Here is a 13,075-nt window from a genome sequence, read left to right as displayed (position 1 = left end):
TGTAACGTTCTACATTAAGTACAGATGTGCGTTATGACATGCAAGCAAATGGACACGGAATGCAATATCCTATTGCATTTTTTTTTGCTACAATTCCTATTGGAAATATAATATATGAAGACTGGGTAGCATTGGTATTCCAGTTCCTGTTGCAGTACCACTGTCAGACTTGAAAACAAGAGAAATCTCAATGTGTCCTTCCTGGGAATTTTTTTTTAAATAAATAAATAATTCTACCATTACCTCATGGAGCCTAATGAGCGTTACAGTCCAGTTACGAGTTAAAAGGTTGATTTTATCCAGGTCAACATGGCCTCAGCTTGCCATTGCTCAGACTCACATCACTCCTCACCAGCTTAGTTGACTTAGAATTAAATGTGCTGAGATTTGAAGCAGACAGTTTCATGAGCCAGCGAAGCAGAACTTCAACATATACAACTAGCAACTTCTCATTTGTCATTAAAAGGTTAAAGTTTTCATGGTGATCGGTTCATTTTTCACTTTTACCAGCTCAGTAAGAATTATTATTATTATTATTATTCATTTTTATGGGATCATCAAATCCCACAGTGTGTTTCATAAATGATTTATTCATCAAATAAAGAATTGTGGTGAGTTAGAAACAGATTTGCAAAATCTAGGCCACGCCATTTGTATTTATTTATTCCAACCTATTTTGTAAAAGGTACAAGTCATGTGTCAGTCCATTGATTAGTGATCAGACTGCAATGTTCATGTGACAGAGAGAAACAGATTTTGAGTGCTCTGCCCATAAGCTCACAATCTAAAGGCTTCAGGACAAATCTGAATTTCCATTGTTGGACAATTTTTGAAATGATTCCAGTAAACATGTGCATCAGATAATCTCTCAATTTAATCCCTCTGGTATTTTGTATATTATTAAGAATATTAATGGATTGTACATCATGGGCTGAGAGCAAACATCTCAAAACAGACGTAAGACCCAAGACCCAAGTACCTGCTAAGTTTCCTTTTGGGGTTTCAGAGGCAATCCCCCACATTCAGGTGCGCTGCCTTTCTTATCTTGTTGTTCAGTTGTTAAGCGCTGCTCCACCCCCCTTGTTTGTTTTGTATATATGTGAGTTTGTATATCTGGTTGTGTGTCTGTTTGACTGTGTGTGTATCTTACTATGTTTATGAATGTATATGTCTGGCTGTGTGTCTGCCTGAGAAGGTGTGCATGAGTATCTGGCTATGTGCGTGTGTCTAACAGTATACAAGAGTGTGTTTGACTGTGTGTGCATGCCCAACTGTGTCTGTTTGATGCTGTGTGTGCAAGTATGTTTGACAGAGGTAATCTGTGTGTGTTTCTAACATTGTTTACCTGTGTATGTGACTGTGTGTGTGACATTGTGTATTTGTGCCTGGCAATGTGTGTATTCTGAAAGAGTGTGTGCATATGACCGTTTCTGTGTGTATATAATATAGATTAAGGAACAGCGTACATATAAAAATACAGTTTTCAATTTTATAAGGTTACTTAAAATGACCTGTCTCAGCAAACAAATATGTGGATTCAGTTCCACCATATGGCCATATTGTGCTAAGCTCACCACTACTTCACTGTATCCCAATATCGATGGGTCTTACACTAATCTTGACGTGGGAAAGAAATTAAATAGTGTTAGTGCTAAATGAACTAAAGTGTATTTTAATAATCTGTTGTAAAAGCATTATGAATATATAAGGCAAAATTAATGTGATAAAAAAACACAATGCAGGGGCCATTTCGACGACGGTAGATGGGGACACCAGACCACTCACTAGCGCTACACACAGGGAGGATGGGAAATACTACCCCAACGTAGCTCGGCCCCAGAGTAAGAAGATACACTACAACCACCCGGCTTTAAACCCCCAGCCCTGATCACCTAAGACCATACAGACAACTGGTACCCCCATATCAGCTATGCCAGCTTAACTCCCACTACGTTATAGTTATATTCCCAGAACATGTTATTATCATAATGTTTTTCCTAGCATATGCCACACGATCTCTAACTTGGTTGAAATTACTGCCATCTCTAGCTTGTCTCAACACATAAACAAAAAAAAAAGTGCACCTTTTTATGCAATGTCACTGTGATAATCTTGTTACCCAATTTTTGCGTGCTGTTGTGGCACTTTCTTTATACCTGTAACCACCTTTGCACAACAAAAATAAAGAATTAAAAAAAAAAAAAAACACAATGCAAAAAAATGCAGTGTCAAAACTAAACAATTAAAGTGAGAGATATGTGTGTATGTCTGTGTGTGGCATGGAGTATGTATCTAGGTGAGAGGACCAATTTTGTTATTAAGGGGCCTTGAGATTTCTGTTGGCAGCCCTGTGTACGATATCGATTCAGCCGGCCTCTGTACACAGGTAAACCACAGGGGAAGTTCTCATAAAGGCGGTTTGTCAGCCTGGCACATGCATTTCAAGCTAACACCCCACCTTTTTCAGTGGCCAACTCTCGGCGGCATCACCAGTGATGAATATTTAGTTATTGGCATTGCCCCTCCTGACCCTAACTTCCCCTTTCATGAATAAATATCTTCCGATATTGGGAGTTATGGTATGAGACTGCGATATTCGGTATTATGAACTAAAATGTAACTTTTTGGAAACTTACAAGAAGATTCTAGGACAAAATAAAATGTATTTTTCCCACTTGACAATTAGGATCTAGAATTTACAATTCAAAATAATCGTTAATAAACTCTCAAAGCTCCCATGCTACTGACCAATGTGTAGCTTATAATAATCAATTTGTTTGACCAGGAAGGATACATTTAGGTTTCACTCATTCATAACTGAATGGTTCTCAGTTTATCGAACTTAGAAATATAAAAGGCTGAGTCATTCCTGCTGGGAATATGCTCTGACTCTGAGGTTTGAACAGGAATTAGAAAAGCTATAGTTAAAGCAATAACCACTCAGCTCTCTCATGGGCTTAATAGGCCATGACCTCTTGTAGCTCTTCCCTAATGAGGTATTGCTGATGGCAAGGTTGCTTAGATAAGATGTCCTCTGTCATCAAGGAAAGCTATGTACAACATCCCACACTTTGGAAGGCAAAAATTATCCAGATGATTCCACTGGAAATATAGAATGTCTAGAGAGGAGAAAATGAATACATGATCCTGTTTATAGTAAATTAACGTTTTTACTTTTATTTCACTAAAGGTTACGGAAGATCCCATTTAATTACTTTTATTTATTTTGATTTGCGAGAATGTATATGTGGCCTGTGACCACTGTCCACTCAGCTAGATGATATGGGTGGACGTCAGTTTGAGCACATAGGACTAACAAACTTGATCCAGTACATTTGGGCGGTGTTACAATGTGTGGGCAATGGGGCTTGGAGGCTCCCACACCCCAATGCGTTTCGATGATAACGGGCATTTTATGGTCCTCTAGAGCTCGGCCAAGGCTCTTTATATCATACCCATGGGTGACAGCATTGTCCCGATATTGTCCATGAGTATCAGAAAGAACAAGGGCATTTTTCAATACAAGATGGCCCTTGGGGCTGACACAGGCTTCAGTAATGAATTAATGAGTTTTGGTTGGTTATATGGGGTCAGGTCCTGGTTTACCTAATGCATTTTAGTATGTGTTGCATGTAGGAGGGAGGTTCTGGACCAGTGATAGGTGAAAATGTGAGTCGCCAGTAGTTATCTTCCTATGTAGATTGTCTTGCAGTAGTAAGTGAGCAGAGGGCAGGTGAAGTGGGGAAATAATTAACTGCTACCATCTTACTACAATCAATCCACAGCAGCGGTATTAAATTCTAGAGGAGAAAAAAAATTCAGTGGCTAAAAAAAATGACAGACAGCCATATTGTTACAATAACCTGAACAAAGGGTTTTTTATAGACACTGCGGCCAAAAAAAAGCAAAATCTCAAAACTCCTAGCCGGTTATGATTAGTTTTGTCTAACTAACAAATAATTAGAGACCTAAGACGTCTAAGAATATTCATATTTTGGGTTATTACAGTTCCCATCACCATCAGCCAGCCAGTTTAATGAGATTTGAAGCCTAAAAATGGCTAAGGTGACAGAATTTGCCAAACATTAATTCAAGTGTTGGAAGTCACTGTTCTTTTTTTTTAAAGTTTGCAAAATTGAAAATATAATTCTTCCCATTCTGTTTGGTTACAAGCGTATGCCTTTGTTAGGGCTCAATGTCTGCTCTCTTGGAAAAATGAGCCAGAGGGCATTCTTAACACAACACATAATATTGTAGTAAAGGAAAGTACGGTATGCCTGACATCAATCCCTTTCACTGCTTTAACAGCAAGTCGGATGGCAAGCACAATGTCACCCCCTACAGGCCGCCTAAGGAATTACCAAGTTAATTACAACGACACCCTCCTTAACATACCGTAATGGAAGGGAGAGCAAGGTCATTTTTCCATTTAAAGCGGTATTAAAAGTGTATTGCTTGGAATGTCATAGCAAACCTGTCTCTTGTAACCCGAGGCTTCATTTAATTGAAGGACTGTTCAGAAAAATAGAGAATCCAACACTGTTATGCATCTTGAGACTGATTAATAAAGAATAATATGAATCCTTTCTTGACCCAATCAATCATTTTCATCTTCTCTCACCAGTACCTATGCTTGCACTAGCAGCGGCGCAGCCTTTCACTCATGACTGACTGTGTGTGGCATTAGCTAAAGGATGATTGCTACCATATGTTAACGGGGGATATTTATAGGGGACATATACTTCGGGGAGGTAGTAAAGATCGCTCTGCATGATGCATGTTTATGAGGAGTCCTATTTAAAGGAATATATAATCACCTACCTTCCATGATCTAAAAAGCACAAAAAAATATATATATTTATATGTCTGTCTAACGCTTTGATGTGTCCAAGTCAATGCTTGTTATGAGGTTGGTACAGAATGACACATAGACTGCAATCTGCAGGGAGATATGCGACTGGACAGCAATATCTCCTATTAGTTGTAGTCTGTGACAAGGAGCATGAAACAAAAAAATAAAGAAATATATATTATTTACCAGGATGGTTATATTGAAGAGCTGCTTTTATTTTAAGAATGTCCTGGAACACAGCAATTATTACTTTTTATTATGTCACCACCCAGGAGCCGAACTAACTACCTGAACTGCCTGACCAGCACATATTACTGGGGCCTGCCTGCCAAATCGTTTGAGGGGATCTCAAAATGGATACAAATATTAGTACAAAACATATAGAATGTTGTAAAATTAAACTCTTGTTTCTGTTGCTTATTATTAAGAAGTGGAGTTGATCTTGGATGAGGCCTAATTTTTGTTAATCTGGTGCATTTTGGTTGAGACAGAGGGGAATTATTTTGTGGGATGTTATTGTTCATATTTGACAACATGGGTAAAGGTAGCAGGATATCAGATTTATTTGGCCAGAGGTAAATTTGATATCTACAGCACCAATTGATCCTAGACATGAAGTGGGCAGAATAAAGCCATGGCATCACCATCTCAGATGTTGTTGGTACATAACTCTGATCATTATTTTAGAATGCCGGTAATAATAGTGTTTATTCAGGGATCCCGGCATTCTATGACCAAGTAGCATTGTCTCATTATCCGAGTAACCATAAGTGATAATGTTGCCGTGTGCTGATTGCAAGGCTAGACAGGAGTGACCTTGAAAGATGTATGAGTGCATAAATGTTTCCATGTGCTAACAATATTGACAGGAATGTTTCCAGGTCAAAGACAAGCAGGGTCATAGGGAATAATTACTGGGTTCAGATGAAGTCAAAATAAAATCTTAAAAAGTCCATGATTACAGAAGAGTTTTTATTCTGATTGAGGCAAAGAAACTATAGACCTAATTATGGCAGATACAATGTTTCTTTGTCTAAAACACTGTGGAAGAGGGGGGGCGTAAGGGGGGAAAGGGGGAGGGGGGATGTGAAGGTGCACTGTCCCACAGGCCTCTACGGACCATATTCCACTGCTGTAGTATATGTTTTTCACGAGCATTTATATAATAATCCATTCAGGGCATTCTCACTAAAGCAGTTAATGACTGACCCACCACCAAAAATGTACATATTTTTCACTGAAGTATCAACTGTTGAAATTCTAATTTTAGGCAAAATATGCAAACTGAAAACATAGAATTAAACATTTTGAAATGACCCAAGAATATGAATTTCACTTTAAATTCACTTGATATTCCCAACAATCCCCATTTTAGTCAATAGCTTGTATCTCTTTATGCTACTTCTGATCTCTGCTAAATCTTTACTGCCCTCTAGTGGCAGTCACACTTTACTGTTATGGTGTATTGAATCCCACTTTTTCCCGCAATGTGGTTTCAGAGTTATCGCCCATGGAAGTTAATTCTGGTTTTCAAAGCATAACGCGAAATGTGTGAATATCTCCCAAACACACATGCCCAGTGAACTCAATTAATGCTATACGCCAGAATAAAGATATGATGTCGAAAACTGAGCTCCTTGTCTTTTCTCCTCCTAATACTGATCCTCCTCTTTCGCTCTCCCTTTGAGTTAGTGCTATCCACATCAGTCCATCCTTGCAAGTGCGCTGTCTTGGCGTTATATGTGATTCTGGCCTCACCTTTGAGCCTCACATCCAGTATGTTGCCAAATCCTGTAGATTCCACCTTAAAAACATAGCCCGCATCCGCCCCTTTCTTACACAAGATGCTACTAAGGAGCTTGTCCATGCTCTAGTAATTTCCCACATAGATTATTGTAACCCTCTCCTGATTGGTCTTCCCAATAGCCGTATTGCCCCGCTACAGTCTGTAATGAATGCTACCGCCAGACTGATTTTCCGCTCTAGTCGGTCCTCTCACAAGTCACCCCTCTGTCAGTCCTTACATTGGCTTCCTGTACCCTATAGGAGTCAATTCAAAATGCTAACCAATACCTATAAGGCATTGACCATTTCTAGCCCCTCCCATATTTATTCACAGATCCATAGGTATGCCCCTTCTCTGTCTCTCCGCTCTGCCCGTGACCTTCTCCTGTCCGCTGCTCGCTCCCGTATGGCCAACTCACGCTTGCAGGACTTCTTGCGGGCGGCTCCCTTCCTATGGAATTCAATAGTTTAAGAAGTGCTTTAAAATCCATTTCTTTAGGAAAATCTTATGCCCCCCCCCCCCCCCCCCCTAGAGTGACCTCTTCCTTTACCTGTCTCATGCTCTCTCCTGAAGGGCAGCACTTTACTCTCTCCTCCAGCTCTGCTTCACTCACACCTTATTTTATTGCTATTCCCTGCCCTAATGTGTTTTATACCCCACCTCCTATAGACTGTAAGCTCGTTTGAGAAGGTCCTCTTCAACCTATCGTTCCTGTAAGTTTTCTTGTAATTGTCCTATTTATAGCTAAATCACCCCTCATTATCATACTGTAAAGTGCTATGGATTCTGTTGGCGCTTTATAAATGGCAATAATAATAATAATAATAATAATAATGTCATGTTAGGTCATAAATGACCAGTAGCTCATTACAGCTCACTTATGACCTAACCTCCTCGCCGTGAAACAGTCATACAGTAGGCCCAGAGCTGGGAACAATAAGAATATTTGAGAAATTGACTACATTGAATATTTCCATATTTCCTTTAGAAATGACGGACACCATTGTAATAGGACTACCAGCTTTGAGAACTGAAGAAGTTCTGGGTGCAAGTGTGAATTAATAATAGGGCAATAAGGGGCTGTTCCCTTTGACCCTCTTCATGATGGTAGCCTTACTATCTGAAACTGGTGTGATGTGATTGGACAGGCAATGTGTCTGTCCAGACTTGGCCCCTACGGGGATCCCTTTGTATGACTGAGAATTGTGCTCTCATTTATATAACTTTATGTCAGGCAGTCTTGAAAAGAAATTGGCATTGGGTGCAGGATTTAGGGCGACAAAAAAATAGAGCATAGAGCATAAATAGAGCATATTGTATATATCTTTAAAAAGTGATTTGAGTAAATAAAATACTTTTGTCTTCTCTGTTTTTTAATAATCGTGATGAGATAATAAGGTTACGTAAAAATTCTAGGTAATGCTGCACATCTAGCCATCCTACGAAGCAAACTCACTAAAATAATATTCCGTACCAACTTATATATATATATCCCATTGTACAGCGCTACGGAATCTGATGGCGCTATATAAATAATAAAATAATAATAATAATATATATATACTTATATATATCATGGTTAGACTGCAACTAAATACTAAACTAAACAGTAAATGTAGCATCAAACTAGAGCAATCAGAAGAGATGATTCATGTTTTCGCTATTTAAAGCTGTTTTACCTCGGCTTAATGCTTCGTTAGCAGTGCTGGCTCCTAAACAAACTACTAGAAAACAATGTATGTTTATACTGCCCCCTAGTGTTCATACTGTTTTTTTACCACTTCATTTTTCATATCTACTGGTACGTGTAATAGTCCCTCCCAGGGCGCACATAATTAGTCAATGCACAAGAGGTCATGTTCATTAGTGATGAATTTACAGGCAAAACTTTCATCTGTAAAAACTGATTTCAGTACATTTTGTTTCTTTTTAAAATTGTTTCCAATTCAGCAGAAATACAATAAATGTATTACCTAACTGAAAACAATCTAAATTAAACAGAACATGTTATTGCCCTGCTATACAGTACATAGTTACCCCAAACAGCATGTAATTCCCTGATGACATGTTCATTTACATACATTATCAAATGTTTCCTGAATGTGTTTGTGCAGTTGGCAAACTTGCGGTGTACCCATCGGTGACAATTCTGCTATACAGTGCTCTACAAATAACCCAATAATTGTATCTGCTCTTCTACACAGTGTAGCTAATGGATGTCAGTGGGCAATATTCTAGTCTAGACCAAGGGTGTCCTGAAGGTAGATCCCCAGATGTTGTAGAACAGGGGTAGGCAATCTTCGGCACTCCAGATGTTTTGGACTACATCTCCCATAATGCTCTGACTGTCACAATGCTGGCAAAGCATCAAGGGAGATGTAGTCCACTACATCTGGGGTGCCAAAGGTTGCCTATCCCTGCTGTAGAACTGCAACTCCCTTGAGAATGACAAAGCATCATAGAAACTGTAGTTTTAAAACATCTGGGGAATCTACCTTTGGGCACCCCTGCTCTGGCCCTCCAGATGTTTTGGACTACATCCCCCCAGATGCTTTACCAGACTTATGGTTGTAAGCAGGGCCGTCTTTAACGCGGGGCAAACGGGGCAGCTGCCCCGGGCCCTGTCCCTGCTGGGGGGCCCAAGACAGCTGCTCCGTTTGCCCTCTGCCCGCAAACTATGGGGGCCCATCGGGTGGCCCATGCACTTAGGGCCACCCGGTGGGCCTGTGTCAGCAGGGGCCCGGTTGGGCGCTGTGGCGCTTTAACAGCGCGACCGGGCCCTTGCTTTTCGGCAGCCGACTGGGAGGAAGTGACAGCCGCGCGTCACTTCCTCCCACAGAAACAGGATTCACGCGGGAGGAAGAAGCTGTTCTGGAGGGGGCCAGGCCGTGAGAGCTTAACTCCCAGCCCCCCAGCCAGCCCACTGGACCCCAGGGAGGCCACCCTCCAGGAAAAGGTAAGAAACTGGAGGGTGGTTATCAAATTTTGCATGAGTGTGTGTGTGCGTCAGTGTCAGCATATATGTATGTGTGTATGTGTTAGTGTGCCAGTATGTCTGTCAGTGTATCTGTATGTCTGTGTGTGTGAGTCTGTCAGTGTCTGTGTGGTTCAGTATGTGTGCATGTCTGTCAGTGTATGTGTGTATGTCTGTCAGTGTGTCAGTATGTCTGTGTGTGTGAGTCTGTCAGTGTGTCAGTATGTCTGTGTGTGTGTGTGAGTCTGTCAGTGTGTCAGTATGTCTGTATGTGTGTTTCAGTATGTCTGTCTGTCTGTCTGTGTGTATGTGTGCCAGAATGTCTGTATGTCTATGTGTGAGTCTGTCAGTGTCCGTGTGGTTCTGTATGTCTGTGTTTGTCAATATGTCTGTCAGTGTATGTGTGTTTCAGTATGTCCATCTGTCTGAGTGTATATGTGCCGGTATGTCTGTCAGTGTATCTGTATGTCTGTGTGTGTGAGTCCGTCAGTGTCTGTGTGGTTCAGTATGTCTTTGTGTATGTGTGTTTCAGTATGGCTGTCTGTGTCAGTACGTCTGTCAGAATGTGTCTCTGTATCTGTATGTTGTCCATTTGTGTTTGTGTATCTGTATGTGTCATTGTTTGTATCTGTATATCTGCATGTGTGTCAGGTTGTGTATCTGTGTGTCTGTATGTGTGTCAGTGTGTTTCGGTGTATCTATATGAAGTCAGTGTGTGTACCTTTGTATCTGCATGCATGCCAGTGTTTGTATCTGTGTGTGTCTATGTGTGTGTCAGTGTATCTATATGTAGTCTGTGTGTATCTGTATGTTCTTGTGTGTATCTATATGCGGTCAGTGTGTATCTGCGTGTGTGTGTCAGGTAGTGTATTTGTGCGTATCTATATGTAGTCAGGGGGGCCCAAGTAAATGCTTGCCCAGGGTCCAATCCAAATTAAAGACGGCCCTGGTTGTAAGAGCATTATGAGAGATGTAGTCCACAACATCTGTAGTGCTGAAGGTTGCTTTAGGTAATAAACTATAACTACTCTATAACTCCATAGAAATACATGATAGCACTGGAACTTTAATGTCCTGGTTCTGTAATAAAATGAAACGCCTCACTTTATCCATTTAACTACCTCTAACCCTAATACTAAGACTAATTGGAAATCCAACCTTAACACACACACCCTAACCTAAAATGTCATGTAATATAATACATGTAATGGTGAAGCATGTATTAGGAGAAGATAAAATATTGGGGTTCTGGAGACAATTATAAACCACTTGACCTTTGATTATGTTCCCAACATTTCAAATGGACAAAGAGGGACATTTTAATTTTAGGGTTGTGAGCGGAGGTGTGGCCAAGGGCGAGGCTGTTCTAAGAAATGTTAAAGGGACACAATATTCACCAGAACAACTACAGCGTACTGAATTTGTACTGGTGAGTAGAATCATTCCCTTCAGGCTTTTTGCAGCAAACACTGTCTTTTCAGAGACAATGCAATATTTACATTACAGCCTAGGGATTCCTCCACTGGCCACTCCTCAGATGGCTGTTAGAGATCCTTCCTGGGGCAGTGCAGTACTGCCATTCAGTGTCTCCACCCTCTGCATGAAGACACTGAACTTTCCTCATACAGATGTATTGAGTCAATACATCTCTACGAGGAGATGCTGATTTTGGCTTGTGCTGGCTCTGCCCCTGATCTGCCTCCTCTACAGTCTCAGTCAATCCTATGGGAAAGCATTGTGATTCACTTCTGATGATGTCAGTCAAGCAGGCAGATCAGGGGCAGAGGCAGCAGCTACAGACCTGAATATAAGTTAGATTTTACTATATTTAGGGAGGCAAGGGAGGCCAGGGGTGGACTAGATGGTGGTTTTAACACTATAGGGTCAGGGATACATGTTTGTGTTCCTGACCATATAGTGTTCCTTTAATATTACTTACTCATAACAATTTATGCAACTAAAATGTAATTAGAAGAATGTATTTTATTTAAACAGACTGATTTTTAAACACATTTATTGTAGTGTAAACTTACTTTTATGTGAATATTATCGCTGTTGAGTTCCATTACACATTTAGACACACTAACAATAGTGAGCTCTTAGAAAAGATGGACATTAGGATAAAAAAGAGGGACAGATGGATTTGGGCCAAAACATAGAAACATGGAATGTGAAGGTAGATATGAACCATTCGGCCAATCTAGTCCGCCCAATTAGTGTCTGTGTATAAATAGTCAATGAGTTTGTTAGTTCTCACATGGATGCACTGAGCTGGATAGATACTAAACCATGGGTAGCAGAAAATAACTGTCAAAACACCTGCGTAACAAGGTAATGAAACTTTATAAAGATGGAAAATGATATAAACATATCCAAAGCCTTAAAAAATGCCAATCAGTACTGTTCAATTACTTATTAGGAAGTGGAAAATCTGGGGATCTCTTGATACCAAGCCACGGTCAGGTAGAACAAGAAAGATTTCAGCCACAACTGCCAGAAGAATTGTTTGGGATACAAAGAAAAATCCACAGGTAACCTTAGGAGAAATACAGGCTGCTCTGAAAAATGACGGTGTGGTTGTTTCAAGGAGCACAGTAGGATGATACTTGAACAAAAATTAACTGCATGGTTGAGTTTCCAGAAAGAAGCCTTAACTGCACAAAAGCCAGGTTACAATATGCCCGATATTACCTTGACATGCCTCACACCTGGCACATTGTAATTTGGAGTGACGACCAAAATAGAGCTTTATTGTCACAACCATAAGCGCTAGGTTTGGAGAGGGGTCAACAAGGCCTATAGTGAAATAAATACCAGCCGCACTTTGAAGCATGGTGGTGGCTCACTGATGTTTTCAGGGTGTGTGAGCTCTAAGAGCACGTGGAATCTTGTGAAAATTGATGGCAAGATGAATGCAGCATGTTATCAGAAAATACTAGCAGACAATTTGAATTCTTCTGCATGAAGTGGTTACAGGAGAAAAAAGTGAAGGTTTTGGAGTGGCCATCACAATCTCCTGACCTTAATATCATTGAGCCACTCTGGGCAGATCTCAAACATGCGGTTCATGCAAGACGACCAAAGACTTTGCATGACCTGGAGGCATTTTGCCAAGGCGAATGGGCAGCTATACCACCTGCAACAATTTGGGGCCTCATAGACAACTATTACAAAAGACTGCACGCTGTCATTGATGCCTAAGGGGGCAATACACAGTATTAAGAACTAAGGGTATGCAGACTTTTGAACAGAGGTCATTTCATTTGTTTCTTTGTTGCCATGTTTTGTTTTATGATTGTGCCACTCTGTTACAACCTACAGTTGAATATGAATCCCATAAGAAATTAAATAAATGTGTTTTCCCTTCTCACTCATGTTTTCTTTAAAATGGTACATATATTACCAATTCTCCAAGAGTGTGCAAACTTTTGAGAACAACTGTATATGTGGAAAACAGACAAGT

This window comes from Pelobates fuscus, chromosome 8 (genome assembly GCF_036172605.1).
Source record: "Pelobates fuscus isolate aPelFus1 chromosome 8, aPelFus1.pri, whole genome shotgun sequence".
NCBI lineage: Eukaryota > Metazoa > Chordata > Amphibia > Anura > Pelobatidae > Pelobates > Pelobates fuscus.
This window is presented reverse-complemented; position numbering follows the sequence as displayed.